This window comes from Salmo salar, chromosome ssa10, assembly GCF_905237065.1.
Source record: "Salmo salar chromosome ssa10, Ssal_v3.1, whole genome shotgun sequence".
Taxonomy (NCBI): Eukaryota; Metazoa; Chordata; class Actinopteri; order Salmoniformes; family Salmonidae; genus Salmo; species Salmo salar.
Window position 1 is genome coordinate 77,418,127 of NC_059451.1, and position 14,915 is coordinate 77,433,041.

The window sequence follows — 14,915 nt, forward strand, 5'->3', positions numbered from 1 at the left end:
CTTTGCCAAGACAATCCAACCACCTGAGAGGTATGGCATATCAAGAAGCTGATTAAACAGCATGGTCATTACACCGGTGAAGCTTGTGCTGGGGACTATAAAAGGTCACTCTAAAAATTACAGTTTTGAGGGAGTGTGCAATTGGTATGCTGACTGCAAGAATGTCCATCAGAGCTTTTACCAGAGAATTGAATGTTAATTTCTCTACCATAAGCCACTTCCAACATCGTTTTAGAGGGACGTCCAACCGGCCTCACAATGCAGACTATGTGCCACTACACCCACCCATGACCTCCACATCCGGCTTCTTCTGCTGGATCGTCTGAGACAAGCCACCCGGACAGTTGATGAAACTGTAGGTTTGCACAACCAAATAATTTCTGCACAAACTGCCAGAAATTGTCTCAGGGAAGCTCACCTGTGTGCGTCCTCACCAGGATCTTGACATGACTGCAATTCGCTGTTGTATCCGACTACAGTGGACAAATGCTTATCTTCGATGGCCACTGGCATGCTGGAGAAGTGTGCTCTTCATGGATGAATCCCGGTTTCAACTGTATTGGACAGATGGCAGACAGTGTAGTGTGTATGCAGTCATGTGGGCAAGGGGTTTGCTGTTATCAACGTTGTGAACAGAATGCCCCATGGTGGCGGTGAGGTTATGGTATGGGCAGGCATAAGCTAAGGGCAATGAACACAATTGCATTTCATTGATTGCAATTTGAATGCACAGAGATAGTGGGCCTCAGAATCTCATCACGGTGTCTTGCCATTTATCCGCCGCCCTCACCTCATGTTTCAGCATGATAATGCACGGCCTCATGTCCCAGTTCTTCCATGGCCTGCATACTCACCATACATGTCACTCATTGAGCACGTTTGGGATGCTCTGGATTGACGTGTATGACTGCATGTTCCAGTTCCCGCCAATATCCAGAAACTTTGCACAGCCATTGAAAAGGAGTGGGACAACATTCCACAGGCCACAATCAACAGCCAGACCAACTCTACACGGAGGAGATGTGCCATGCTGCATGAGGCAAATTGTTGTCACACCAGATACTGATTGGTTTTCTAGTCTATAAGACCAGGCTGGAAGGAGGGTCTCGAGTGTAATCCTCCTTCCCCTTACATGTCCCCTGTGTCTTCTAAAATGGGAGGTGAACCAGTGGTAAAGGGTGGGGTCAGGAGTGGGTCAGGGGACTACTTCTCTCCACCTTGCCACTTCTCATCGCCGTCACAAGGTACTCACCGTCTCACTCTGAACAGATGGCTGCCTAACAGGTGCACTTAGCTCCATCACAGGTAGAGTGGAATGGTGGTGGTATTCAGGGGGGAGGAGGTAGGGGAGAAGGATAGAGTAGAGGGCGAAGTGATGAATGGGTATGGGAACAAGCGCAGACGTATAGCACTAATGCCACTTATTCCCTCTTTAGTGGTTTACGGCCAGTGTTCTCATATTTCTCCAGCCATCTGGCCTTGGCCCTGGTCAGTTCATGTGCCTCACCTTTCCTTTACTCATCAGAAAAGTGTTTTTTTCCTCATTAATCAGGAAAATCTGCATACATCAACCTCCATGACCAATAATATCCTTTTCTTCCTGATTTATATTAATATGTTGATCACATCTGTCTACACTGTGCTAGGACACATGGATATTAATGTATTGCTATCAAAAACAAATGTTCATAAATCGGAAGTCATGTTTCTAACTTCAAACAACTTATTGGCCACGGTGGTCTTTTGATTTGCTGTGGAAGGCATAGCTCAAAGCAGGGGCATCATGCCCCATTTTTTAGGGGGCATGAAGTACATGATGATGTAGGGGTGGGTGTTATGTTGCAGAATGTAGCTATTTTCAAACACCTTTTAAAAGTGGCCTGTCTGAGAAGTAGTGTTTCATCTTGGCTCTTTTTATTGAAGACTCAGGATCTGTGCAATAACGTGACACTTCCTACGTCTTCCATAGGGTCTCAGAGCCCGGGAAAACGTTGAACGATATCGAGGCAGGCTCTGGCTGAAACACTTTATCGCTTTTGGCAAGTGGCCACTCAGAGTACTATGGGCTTAGGTGCGTGCCCGCTTCGACCGAATGGTTTCTTTTCCTTTGTCTGTTTATCTAAACGCAGATTCCCGGTCGGAATATTATCGCTTTTTTATGAGAAAAATGGCATAAAAATGGATTTTAAACAGCGGTTGACATGCTTCGAAGTACGGTAATGGAATATTTAGAATTCTTTTGTCACGAATTGCGCCATGCTCGTCACCCTTATTTGGCCTTTAGGATAGTGTCTAGAACGCACGAACAAAACGCCGCTGTTTGGATATAACGATGGATTATTTTGGACCAAACCAACATTTGTTATTGAAGTAGAAGTCCTGGGAGTGCATTCTGACGAAGACAACAAAGGTAATAACATTTTTCTTATAGTAAATCTGACTTTGATGAGTGCTAAACCTGCTGGGTGTCTAAATAGCTAGCCCTGTGATGCCGGGCTATCTACTGAGAATATTGCAAAATGTGCTTTCACCGAAAAGCTATTTTAAAATCGGACATATCGAGTGCATAGAGGAGTTCTGTATCTATAATTCTTAAAATAATTGTTATGCTTTTTGTGAACGTTTATCGTGAGTAATTTAGTAAATTCACCGGCAGTGTTCGGTGGGAATGCTAGTCACATGCAATGTAAAAAGCTGGTTTTTTATATAAATATGAACTTGATTGAACAAAACATGCATGTATTGTATAACATAATGTCCTAGGGTTGTCATCTGATGAAGATCATCAAAGGTTAGTGCTACATTTAGCTGTGGTTTGGGTTTATGTGACATTATATGCTAGCTTGAAAAATGGGTGTCTGATTATTTCTGGCTCGGTACTCTGCTGACATAATCTAATGTTTTGCTTTCGTTGTAAAGCCTTTTTGAAATCGGACAGTGTGGTTAGATTAACGAGAGTCTTATCTTTAAAATGGTGTAAAATAGTCATATTTTTGAAAAATTGAAGTAATATCATATCTAAGGTATTTGAATAACGCGCCACAGGATTCAACTGGCTGTTGAGTAGCCCATAGAGGTTAATCTACATATAGTTGAGTTCATCCTACAAGTCATTTTATTTAACCTTTAGGTAACCAGGATGTCACTGTAACGGCCGTCGTCAGAAAGAGACCGAGGTGCAGCGGAGGATGTGTTCATCATAAAGGATTTAATGAATCGCATGAACACTACAAAATAAATAAAACGACCAGCAACAGTTCTGTCCGGTTACACACTAAACAGAAAACAATCACCCACAAACCCCAAAGGAAAAACAGGCTGCATATGTATGACTTCCAATCAGCAACAACAAACTACAGCTGTTCCTGATTGAGAGCCACACACGGCCAACCAAAGAAACAAACCAACATAGAAAAATTAACATAGAACGCCCACCCATGTAACACCCTGGCCTAACCAAAATAGAGAACTAAAAACCCCTCTCTATTGCCAGGGTGTTACAGTACCCCCCCCCAAAGGTGCGGACTCCGGCCGCAAAACCTGACACTAAAGGGGAGGGTCCGGGTGGGCCTTCCTACGGCGGCGGCTCTGGTGCAGGCCGTGGACCCCGCTCCACCCTCGGCTTAGCCCACTTAGGTGGCGCCCCTGGCTGTGCCGGAGGACTGGCGGGCGCCCCTGGCTGCGCCCGGCTGGCGGCCGACTCTGGCTGCGCCCGGCTGGCGGCCGACCCTGGCTGCGCCCGGCTGGCGGGCGACCCTGGCTGCGCCCGGCTGGCGGGCGGCCCTGGCTGCGCCCGGCCCTGGTGGCTCCGGACAGGCGGGCGGCTCTGGCGGCTCCGGACAGGCGGGCGGCTCTGGCGGCTCCGGACAGGCGGGCGGCTCTGGTGGCTCCGGACAGGCGGGCGGCTCTGGCGGCTCCGGACAGGCGGGCGGCTCTTGCAGCTCCGGACTGGCGGGCGGCTCTGGCCCAGGATTCACCAGGCTGGGGAGACATTCGCAGAGTACGACCCTGCCTCACACAGGAAGCGGCGCAGGTCCTAATCCAGGCACTTGTCATCTCCCGTCTGGATTACTGCAACTCGCTGTTGGCTGGGCTCCCTGCCTGTGCCATTAAACCCCTACAACTCATCCAGAACGCCGCAGCCCGTCTGGTGTTCAACCTTCCCAAGTTCTCTCACGTCACCCCGCTCCTCCGCTTTCTCCACTGGCTTCCAGTTGAAGCTCGCATCCGCTACAAGACCATGGTGATTGCCTACGGAGCTGTGAAGGGAACGGCACCTCCATACCTTCAGGCTCTGATCAGGCCCTACACCCAAACAAGGGCACTGCGTTCATTCACCTCTGGCCTGCTGGCCCCCCTACCTCTGAGGAAGCACAGTTCCCGCTCAGCCCAGTCAAAACTGTTCGCTGCTCTGGCACCCCAATGGTGGAACAAGCTCCCTCACGACGCCAGGACAGCGGAGTCAGTCACCACCTTCCGGAGACACCTGAAACCCCACCTCTTTAAGGAATACCTAGGATAGGATAAAGTAATCCTTCTAACCCCCCCCTTAAAAGATTTAGATGCACTATTGTAAAGTGGTTGTTCCACTGGATATCATAAGGTGAATGCACCAATTTGTAAGTCGCTCTGGATAAGAGCGTCTGCTAAATGACTTAAATGTAATGTAAATGTACATGCAGGAGGCCTGGCTCTGGGCGCAGGCACAGTACTCACCAGGCTGGGGAGACCCACAGGAGGCCTGGTCCGAGGAGGAGGCACAAGATGTACCAGGCTGGAGAGACCCCCTGGAGGCCTGGTCCTGGGAGGAGGCACAGGATAGACCAGGCTGGAGAGACCCCCTGGAGGCCTGGTCCTGGGAGGAGGCACAAGATAGACCAGGCTGGAGAGACCCCCTGGAGGCCTGGTCCTTGGAGTAGGCATAGGATAGACCAGGCTGGAGAGACCCACTGGAGGCCTGGTCCGAGGAGGAGGCACAGGATAAACCGGGCTGTGGGGGAGCACTGGAGTTCTGGTACGTAGGCTTGCCACCCAAACTCCAGGCTGAATGCCCACTTTTGCCCGGCACGGGCGGAGCGCAGGCATAGGCCGAACTGAGCCCTCCCAGCGCCCTGGAGACACAGTGTGCAGCGCCGGTGCAGGATAGCCTGGACCGAGACAGCCCACCGGAGACCAGATTCGCTGAGCTGGAACACTCCGACCTGGCTCGATGCCCACTCTCGCATGTCACTTGTGGGGGGCTGGCCTATAGCGCACCGGGCTATGAACGCGCACTGGAGACACCGTGCGCTTCACAGCATAACACGGTGCCTGACCAGTACCACGCTGCTTCTGGTAAGCACGGGGAGTTGGCCCAGAATTCCATCCTGGCACATTTTGTGGGGGGCTGCCTCTCGTGCCTGTTGCGCTCCCTTGCCTCATACCAGCGCCTCTCTGCTATCACTGCCTCGATCTCCCACTGCGGGCGGCTATACTACCCAGCTTGAGCCCATGGTCCTTTTCCGTCCAGTAATTCCTCCCACTTCCAGGAATCCTGAATGCTCCTCTCCTGGTGCTGCTCCTTCCTCCGCTGCTTGTTCCGTTGTTGGTGGGTGATTCTGTAACGGCCGTCGTCAGAAAGAGACCAAGGTGCAGCGGAGGATGTGTTCATCATAAAGGATTTAACCTGTTGGGTCTAGGGGGCAGCATTTGCACGTCTGGATAAAAAAAATGTACCCGATTTAATCTGGTTACTAATCCTACCCAGTAACTAGAATATGCATATACTTATTATATATGGATAGAAAACACTCTAAAGTTTCCAAAACTGTTTGAATGGTGTCTGTGAGTATAACAGAACTCATTTGGCAGGCAAAACCCTGAGACATTTTCTGACAGGAAGTGGATACCTGATGTGTTGTATTGACTTTAAACCTATCCCATTGAAAAACACAGGGGTTTAGGAATATTTTGGCACTTCCTATTGCTTCCACTAGATGTCACCAGCCTTTACAAAGTGTTTTGAGTCTTCTGGAGGGAGATCTGACCGAACAAGAGCCATGGAACGGTGATGTCCCATTAGACACCTGCGCGCTAGTTCATGTTGGGTACCCTCGTTCCAATACGTTATAAAAGAGTATGCATTCGTCCACCTTGAATATTATTCATGTTCTGGTTAAAAAAGGCCCTAATGATTTATGCTATACAACGTTTGACATGTTTGAACGAACGGAAATATATTTTTTCCCCTCGTTCATGACGAGAAGTCCGGCTGGCTTACATCATGTGCTAACGAGACGGAGATTTTTGGACATAAATGATGAGCTTTTTTGAACAAAACTACATTCGTTATGGACCTGTGATACCTGGAAGTGACATCTGATGAAGAGAATCAAAGGTAATGGATTATTTACATAGTATTTTCGATTTTAGATCTCCCCAACATGACGTCTAGTCTGTATCGCAACGCGTATTTTTCTGGGCGCAGTGCTCAGATTATTGCAAAGTGTGATTTCCCAGTAAGGTTATTTTTAAATCTGGCAAGTTGATTGCGTTCAAGAGATGTAAATCTATAATTCTTTAAATGACAATATAATATTTTACCAATGTTTTCTAATTTTAATTATTTAATTTGTGACGCTGACTTGACTGCCGGTTATTGGAGGGAAACGATTTCCTCAACATCAATGCCATAGTAAAACGCTGTTTTTGGATATAAATATGAACTTGATAGAACTAAAAATGCATGCATTGTCTAACATAATGTCCTAGGAGTGTCATCTGATGGAGATTGTAAAAGGTTAGTGCATCATTTTAGCTGGTTTTATGGTTTTGGTGACCCTGTCTTTGACTTGACAAAACATTACACACAACTCTTGTAAATGTACTGTCCTAACATACTCTAAATTTATGCTTTCGCCGTAAAACCTTTTTGAAATCGTAAAACGTGGTTAGATTAAGGAGATGTTTATCTTTCAAATGGTGTAACATAGTTGTATTTTTGAAAAATTTGAATTTTGACATTTATTTGGATTCAAATTTGCCGCTCTTGAAATGCACCTGCTGTTGATGGAGTGCACCACGGGTGGCACGCTAGCGTCCCACCTAGCCCCAAGAGGTTAATGAATCGCATGAACACTACAAAATAAACAAAACGACCAGCAACAGTTCTGTCCGGTTACACACTAAACACAAAACAATCACCCACAAACACCAAAGGAAAAACAGGCTGCCTATGTATGACTCCCAATCAGCAACAACGAACTACAGCTGTTCCTGATTGAGAGCCACACACGGCCAACCAAAGAAACAAACCATCATAGAAAAATAAACATAGAACGCCCACCCATGTAAAACCCTGGCCTAACCAAAATAGAGACCTAAAAACCCCTCTCTATGGCCAGGGCGTTACAGTCACGTCCTGACCATAGTAAGATGTTATTTTCCATGGTAGTGTAGGTCAGGGCGTGACAGGGGGTGTTTTGTGTTTTTTTTAAAATGTTTTTTATATCTATGTTTAGTTGTAGTTTTCTATTTCTATGTTGTTGTCTCCAATTGGAGGCAGCTGGTTCTCGTTGTCTCTCATTGGAGATCATATTTAAGTAGGGGGGGTTTCTTCCTGGGGTTTGTGGGTTATTATACACTGCTCCAAAAAATAAAGGGAACACTTGTAACTCCAAGTCAATCACACTTCTGTGAAATCAAACTGTCCACTTAGGAAGCAACACTGATTGACAATAAATTTCACATGCTGTTGTGCAAATGGAATAGACAACAGGTGGAAATTATAGGCAATTAGCAAGACACCCCCAATAAAGGAGTGGTTCTGCAGGTGGGGACCACAGACCACTTCTCAGTTCCTATGCTTCCTGGCTGATGTTTTGGTCACTTTTGAATGCTGGCGGTGCTTTCACTCTAGTGATACCATCGATCACAACATTCTTTTGGAGAGATTGGAAACCCAAATTGGTCTACATGGACAAGTTCTGGCCTGGTTTAGATCTTATCTCTCGGAACGATATCAGTTTGTCTCTGAGAATGGTTTGTCCACTGACAAATCAATTGTAAATTTCGGTGTTCCTCAAGGTTCCGTTTTAGGACCACTATTGTTTTCACTATATATTTTACCTCTTGGGGATGTCATTCGAAAACATAATGTTAAATTTCACTGCTATGCGGACGACACACAGCTGTACATTTCAATGAAACATGGTGAAGCCCCAAAATTGCCCTCGCTAGAAGCCTGTGTTTCAGACATAAAGAAGTGGATGGCTGCAAACTTTCTACTTTTAAACTCGGACAAAACAGAGATGCTTGTTCTAGGTCCCAAGAAACAAAGAGATCTTCTGTTGAATCTGACAATTAATCTGGATGGTTGTACAGTCGTCTCAAATAAAACTGTGAAGGACCTCGGCGTTACTCTGGACCCTGATCTCTCTTTTGAAGAACATATCAAGACTGTTTCAAGGACAGCTTTTTTCCATCTACGTAACATTGCAAAAATCAGAAACTTTCTGTCCAAAAATGACGCAGAAAAATGAATCCATGCTTTTGTTACTTCTAGGCTGGACTACTGCAATGCTCTACTTTCCGGCTACCCGGATAAAGCACTAAACAAACTTCAGTTAGTGCTAAATACGGCTGCTAGAATCCTGACTAGAACCAAAACATTTGATCATATTACTCCAGTGCTAGCCTCCCTACACTGGCTTCCTGTTAAGGCAAGGGCTGATTTCAAGGTTTTACTGCTAACCTACAAAGCATTACATGGGCTTGCTCCTACCTATATTTCCGATTTGGTCCTGCCGTACATACCTACACGTACGCTACGGTCACAAGACGCAGGCCTCCTAATTGTCCCTAGAATTTCTAAGCAAACGGCTGGAGGTAGGGCTTTCTCCTATAGAGCTCCAATTTTATGGAATGGTCTGCCTACCAATGTGAGAGACGCAGACTCAGTCTCAACCTTTAAGTCTTTACTGAAGACTTATCTCTTCAGTAGGTCCTATGATTAAGTATAGTCTGGCCCAGGAGTGTGAAGGTGAACGGAAAGGCTGGAGCAACGAACCGCCCTTGCTGTCTCTGCCTTGCTGGTTCCCCTCTTTCCAATGGGATTCTCTGCCTCTAACCCTATTCAGGGGCTGAGTCACTGGCTTACTGGTGTTCTTCCATGCCGTCCATGGGAGGGGTGCGTCACTTGAGTGGGTTGAGTCACTGACGTGGTCTTCCTGTCTGGGTTGGCGCCCCCCCCCCTTTGGTTGTGCCATGGCGGAGATCGTTGTGGGCTATACTCGGCCTTGTCTTAGGACGGTAAGTTGGTGGTTGGAGACATCCCTCTAGTGGTGTGGGGGCTGTGCTTTGGCAAAGTGGGTGGGGTTATATCCTGCCTGTTTGGCCCTGTCCGGGGGTATCATCGGATGGGGCCACAGTGTCTTCTGATCCCTCCTGTCCCAGCCTCCAGTATTTATGCTGCAGTAGTTTATGTGTCGGGGGGCTAGGGTCAGTCTGTTACATCTGGAGTATTTCTCTTGTCTTATCCGGTGTCCTGTGTGAATTTAAATATGCTCTCTCTAATTCTCTCTTTCTCTCTTTCTGTCTTTCTCTCGGAGGACCTGAGCCCTAGGACCATGCCTCAGGACTACCTGGCATGATGACTCCTTGCTGTCCCCAGTCCACCTGGCCGTGCTGCTGCTCCAGTTTCAACTGTTCTGCCTGCGGCTATGGAACCCTGACCTGTTCGCCGGACGTGCTTGTTGCACCCTCGACAACTACTATGATTATTATTATTTGACCATGCTGGTCATTTATGAACATTTTGACCATGTTCTGTTATAATATCCACCCTGCACAGCCAGAAGAGGACTGGCCACCCCTCATAGCCTGGTTTCTTCCTAGGTTTTTGGCCTTTCTAGGGAGTTTTTCCTAGGGAGTTTTTCCTAGCCACCGTGCTTCTTTCACATGCATTGCTTGCTGTTTGGGGTTTTAGGCCGGGTTTCTGTACAGCACTTTGAGATATCAGCTGATGTACGAAGGGCTATATAAATACATTTGATTTGATTTGATTTAGTGGTAGCATGAGATGGAGTCTACAACCCACACAAGTGGCTCAGGTAGTGCAGCTCATCCAGGATGGCACATCAATGCGAGCTGTGGCAAGAAGGTTTGCTGTGTCTGTCAGCATAGTGTCCAGAGCATGGAGGCGCTACCAGGAGACAGGCCAGTACATCAGGAGACGTGGAGGAGGCCGTAGGAGGGCAACAACCCAGCAGCAGGACCGCTACCTCCGCCTTTGTGCAAGGAGGAGCAGGAGAAGCACTGACAGAGCCCTGCAAAATTACCTCCAGCAGGCCACAAATGTGCATGTGTTTGCTCAAACGCTCAGAAACAGACTCCAGGAGGGTGGTATGAGGGCCCGACGTCCACAGGTGGGGGTTGTGCTTACAGCCCAACACCATGCAGGACGTTTGGCATTTGCCAGAGAACACCAAGATTGGCAAATTTGCCACTGGCGCCCTGTGCTCTTCACAGATGAAAGCAGGTTCACACTGAGCACGTGACAGAGTCTGGAGACGCCGTGGAGAACGTTCTGCTGCCTGCAACATCCTCCACCATGACCGGTTTGGCGGTGGGTCAGTCATGGTGTGATGTGGCATTTCTTTGGGGGGCCGCACAGCCCTCCATGTGCTCGCCAGAGGTAGCCTGACTGCCATTAGGTACCGAGATGAGATCCTCAGACCCCTTGTGAGATCATATGCTGGTGCGGTTGGCCCTGGGTTCCTCCTAATGCAAGACAATGCTAGACCTCATGTGGCTGGAGTGTGTCAGCAGTTCCTGCAAGATGAAGGCATTGATGCTATGGACTGGCCCACCCGTTCCCCAGACCTGAATCGAATTGAGCACATCTGGGACATCATGTCTCGCTCCATCCACCAACAACACGTTGCACCACAGACTGTCCAGGAGTTGGCGGATGCTTTAGTCCAGGTCTGGGAGGAGATCCATCAAGAGACCATCCGCCACCTCATCAGGAGCATGCCCAGGTGTTGTAGGGAGGTCATACAGGCACGTGGAGGCCACACACACTATTGAGCCTCATTTTGACTTGTTTTAAGGACATTACATCAAAGTTGGATCAGCCTGTAGTGTGGTTTTCCACTTTAATTTTGAGTGTGACTCCAAATCCAGACCTCCATGGGTTGATAAATTAGATTTCCATTGATTATTTTTGTGTGATTTTGTTGTCAGCACATTCAACTATGTAAAGCAAAAAGTATTTAATAAGATTATTTCTTTCATTCAGATCTAGGATGTGTTGTTTAAGTGTTCCCTTTATTTTTTTGAGCAGTATATTTTGAGTAGTGTTTGTTTCTCTCTGCGTCACAGTTTGTTGTTTTGTCAAATTCAGTTATTTATGTATTGCAAAGTTTCACGGATTAAATAAAATGTGGAACTACAACCACGCTGCACTTTGGTCTGCTCCTTTCGACAGCCGTGACACAGGAAGGGCTCATTGACATTTGAAATCTCTTTTTCAAGAGCATCCTGGACAAGATAGGCAGCACCAAGTCATTACACAATTACACAGACAACATGAAAAACTGCAAGTAATCTAGTAAAAAAAACATAGAAATCATCGGAGTACAACAAAATTATAAAACTGCAAATTAAAAACATTGACAGGTCAAGGAATCAGCCTCAAAATCCTTCATCAATGATTTAAAAACACCAATCGGGACAATTCTTTCAGTTTAAAACTATTTTGTAAAGCGTTCCAAGTCGATGGTGCAGAGTATATAAAAGCCCTTTATCCAAATTAATTTCGGACATTGGGAACAGCTAGCAGGATAAAGTCTAGTGAACGGAGAGAGTAACTACCTCATTTCTGAAGAATAAAAATGTCCAAATAATATGGTAGTAAACCCAAAATGGCTTTGTAAATAAAAGTATACCAGTGACTGAGCCTACGAGTGACTAGAGAAGGCCAGCCAACCCTGGTGTAGGACGTGCCGTAGGCAAATCTTTCAGAATCAATGTGAATCTGTAATCTCAGTCATCTTGATTGGGCTTTGTTATTTTAGTGACAGCATTGAAATTGCTTTTAATTAACCAAATCAGACAAAGCCTGATTATGATTGTTAATATTTTTATTGATCATCACAATTATTCTGACACGATCAATTTCATTTAACTGGTAGTAATAAACAGTTAACACTTTCCACATTGTTTCAGGGGGAAATGGTTTCCAGCTAATTTATATTTCAGTAAAGTGGTCCCTCTACACTTAATTGAATTTGAGTGATTGTAGAAGAGAACACCATGGTATGCAGACCTTTGCTCCAGCCCTACACAAACACACCTGATACAACTAATCAAGGCCCTGATGAGAAGCTGCTGATTTGATTAGCACATTAGCTGTGTGAGATTAAGGCTGGAACAAAATCCTACAGCGGATTACCCTCCAGGAGGGAGGTTGGTCACCGCTGGGTAATGTTTAGTAGGGAGAAAAGATTTTGAAATGTGGAGGTACTACCTGGTTGTCCAATCAATACGGACACAGATTTGAGTTGGAGAAACCGGCTATAGTTTTTAGAAGGTGGGCAAAACAGGCCCTGTCAAATTAACACATGGCACTTAGACAGGGCAGTAATGTTGGGTGTGCTCCGGTATCTATCATAGTTGGCCCCAGAACTCTGTGGGATAACACCACATCCTTTCGGTACTTCATGGGACAGCCCTGTGCCGGGCTCCGTTTCTCACAGTGTTGATGGAAGACGTCCGGAGGCTGAACAGGAAGAGTAAATCACTGTGCCTCTCCTTCCCTGCCCTGGAGATGCTGGCATCAGCCACAGGATTTACGATCACCTTTGTTTAATTTTTGTTAGGAGGCAAACTTGTACTCTGTCACCCTCTTCTTATTGTGGTAATTAATGGATGTACGTTCCCTGGCACTGTAGCTCCTGTGTGCCATTCTCCGACTCTCTCCCCCTCGGATTTTACCATTGTCTGGTGTGGTGTTATTTCTAACTGTAAGCATATCAACCATCGTCCTGTCATAACTAACAGTAACTTCACAATTTTGCCCATAGGCCTCAAAGTGGGCAAAGGGAATGACATATCTGCTGCAAAAGGTAATCAGATTTCTGATCTCATAATTTTGTGTTCATGCTATACATTGTTTGGTGTTATACTGTATTTAAATGTACCAGTAACCTATTCTTTCTCAGAACTGCACCTTTATAACAATGTCATATTTAATACACTCAACACCTCTTTTTCCATTGGGTGAAATCGGAGCCTTCCACTTCCACTTCGAGAGGCACATGTGCTTGTATGTTTTGTGTCCGTTATGTACCTGACTGACCATCATGGTCAATGAGAGGCAGAAACACAATACACTGAAGGCTTCCTTGTGATGTCTCTCTTGATACTATTTACTGCAAATTACTATGGCCCCAAGACAACTGGAAAACGTATTAGAGCGGAGTAATGAGTATCCTACTAATACCAAGGGGGAGGGAGATAAAGCACATCAAGAATTACGGTTTCTATCACAGACTTTGTGAGTGTTTGTTATTTTTCAATTAAATTTGTCACGTCCTGACCAGCAGAGGGCGTATTGCTAAGTCTAGGTCAGAATGTGGCAGGGGGTTTGTGTTTGTTAAATGTTGGGTTGATGATTGGGACTTCCAATTGAAGGCAGGTGTGTATAGTTGCCTTTGATTGGAAGTCCTATATAGGTGTGTGTGTTTGTCTTTGGGGTTGTGGGGAATTGTTCTGTGTTGAGCCTATGCTTTGCCAGACTGTTGGTTGTTCGTGCATTCTCGTGAGTTCTTTGTTATTTTGGGTGTTCATTTTTGATAGTTAATAAAAGTCAAGATGAGCCTGCACATACCTGCTGCGTTTTGGTCCTCTTCTCTCCAGTATGACATTTTTAAGGATGAGTACGACTTATTCTATGACAAAATTAAACATTCACTAATCTGGTTCTAAAGCTCAGAAGCTTCACATGCATAATAGAATATGAATGACATCACAGAAACATGGACGCTAATTAGAATAGGCATATGTAAGCATAAAGTTATGATATTTGTTTGATAAGATAGAAGTGCATTCAATTTTTTTCCACTTTTTGGATGACTGAGAAGATACAATGACTAGCCAGTATTATTTCCTCACAAGTTTTATTTTCTAACAGTGTGAATTGAGGTGTTCTGTCACCTCATTAATTCACATAGAAGTAGCCCATTCCACTGTTGAATACAATTTAAGTTTGAGGCAAACTTCTCTCTTCAACGAGAGCCCAAGCACTTCCCCACTGTTTCCCCAGATCAAGTATGCAAACATTTGCGCATCTCTAGCCAGAACAGAAGTATCCCTCCCCGGCAGATTTTCCTGCAGGACCATAATCTATTTACTGTTTCTTCAGATTTCCAGGTACTGGTGACAAATCACGCATTCCAATTCTTGGATAGATTGTAATGGACACATATGATGTGTGTAAAATACTTTTTTGAAGATTGTACTGATTATGCTAAGCTGATTGCCAGCTATGTGTGTACAATGCATTCTGGATGTCACGTAAACGTCTGTCAGACCAAAATGTTATAACAAAATGAGGTGAAGGGATGGTTCACTCATCTTTCGAGTAAACTTCCGGAAGTGTATAATGGTTGATGACACACCCCCTTCAACATGCATACTGCAAACAGACCCAACTCATCTTGTAACCTCTTATCTTATCTTATCAAACTACCCATCGTCAGATTACTTTACATTTTTAGAAAGTGTTTTACTCAATTATTTAGATCACTGGTGAGCTCACCCATGATGTGATGAATTGTAAATAGTAATGCTACTAGCTAAATAATATTATGGTTTCTGTCAGCCAAGAGTTAGCTAAATATGGCCGCTTGTGTTAGGTCACTCTTTCCTCATTA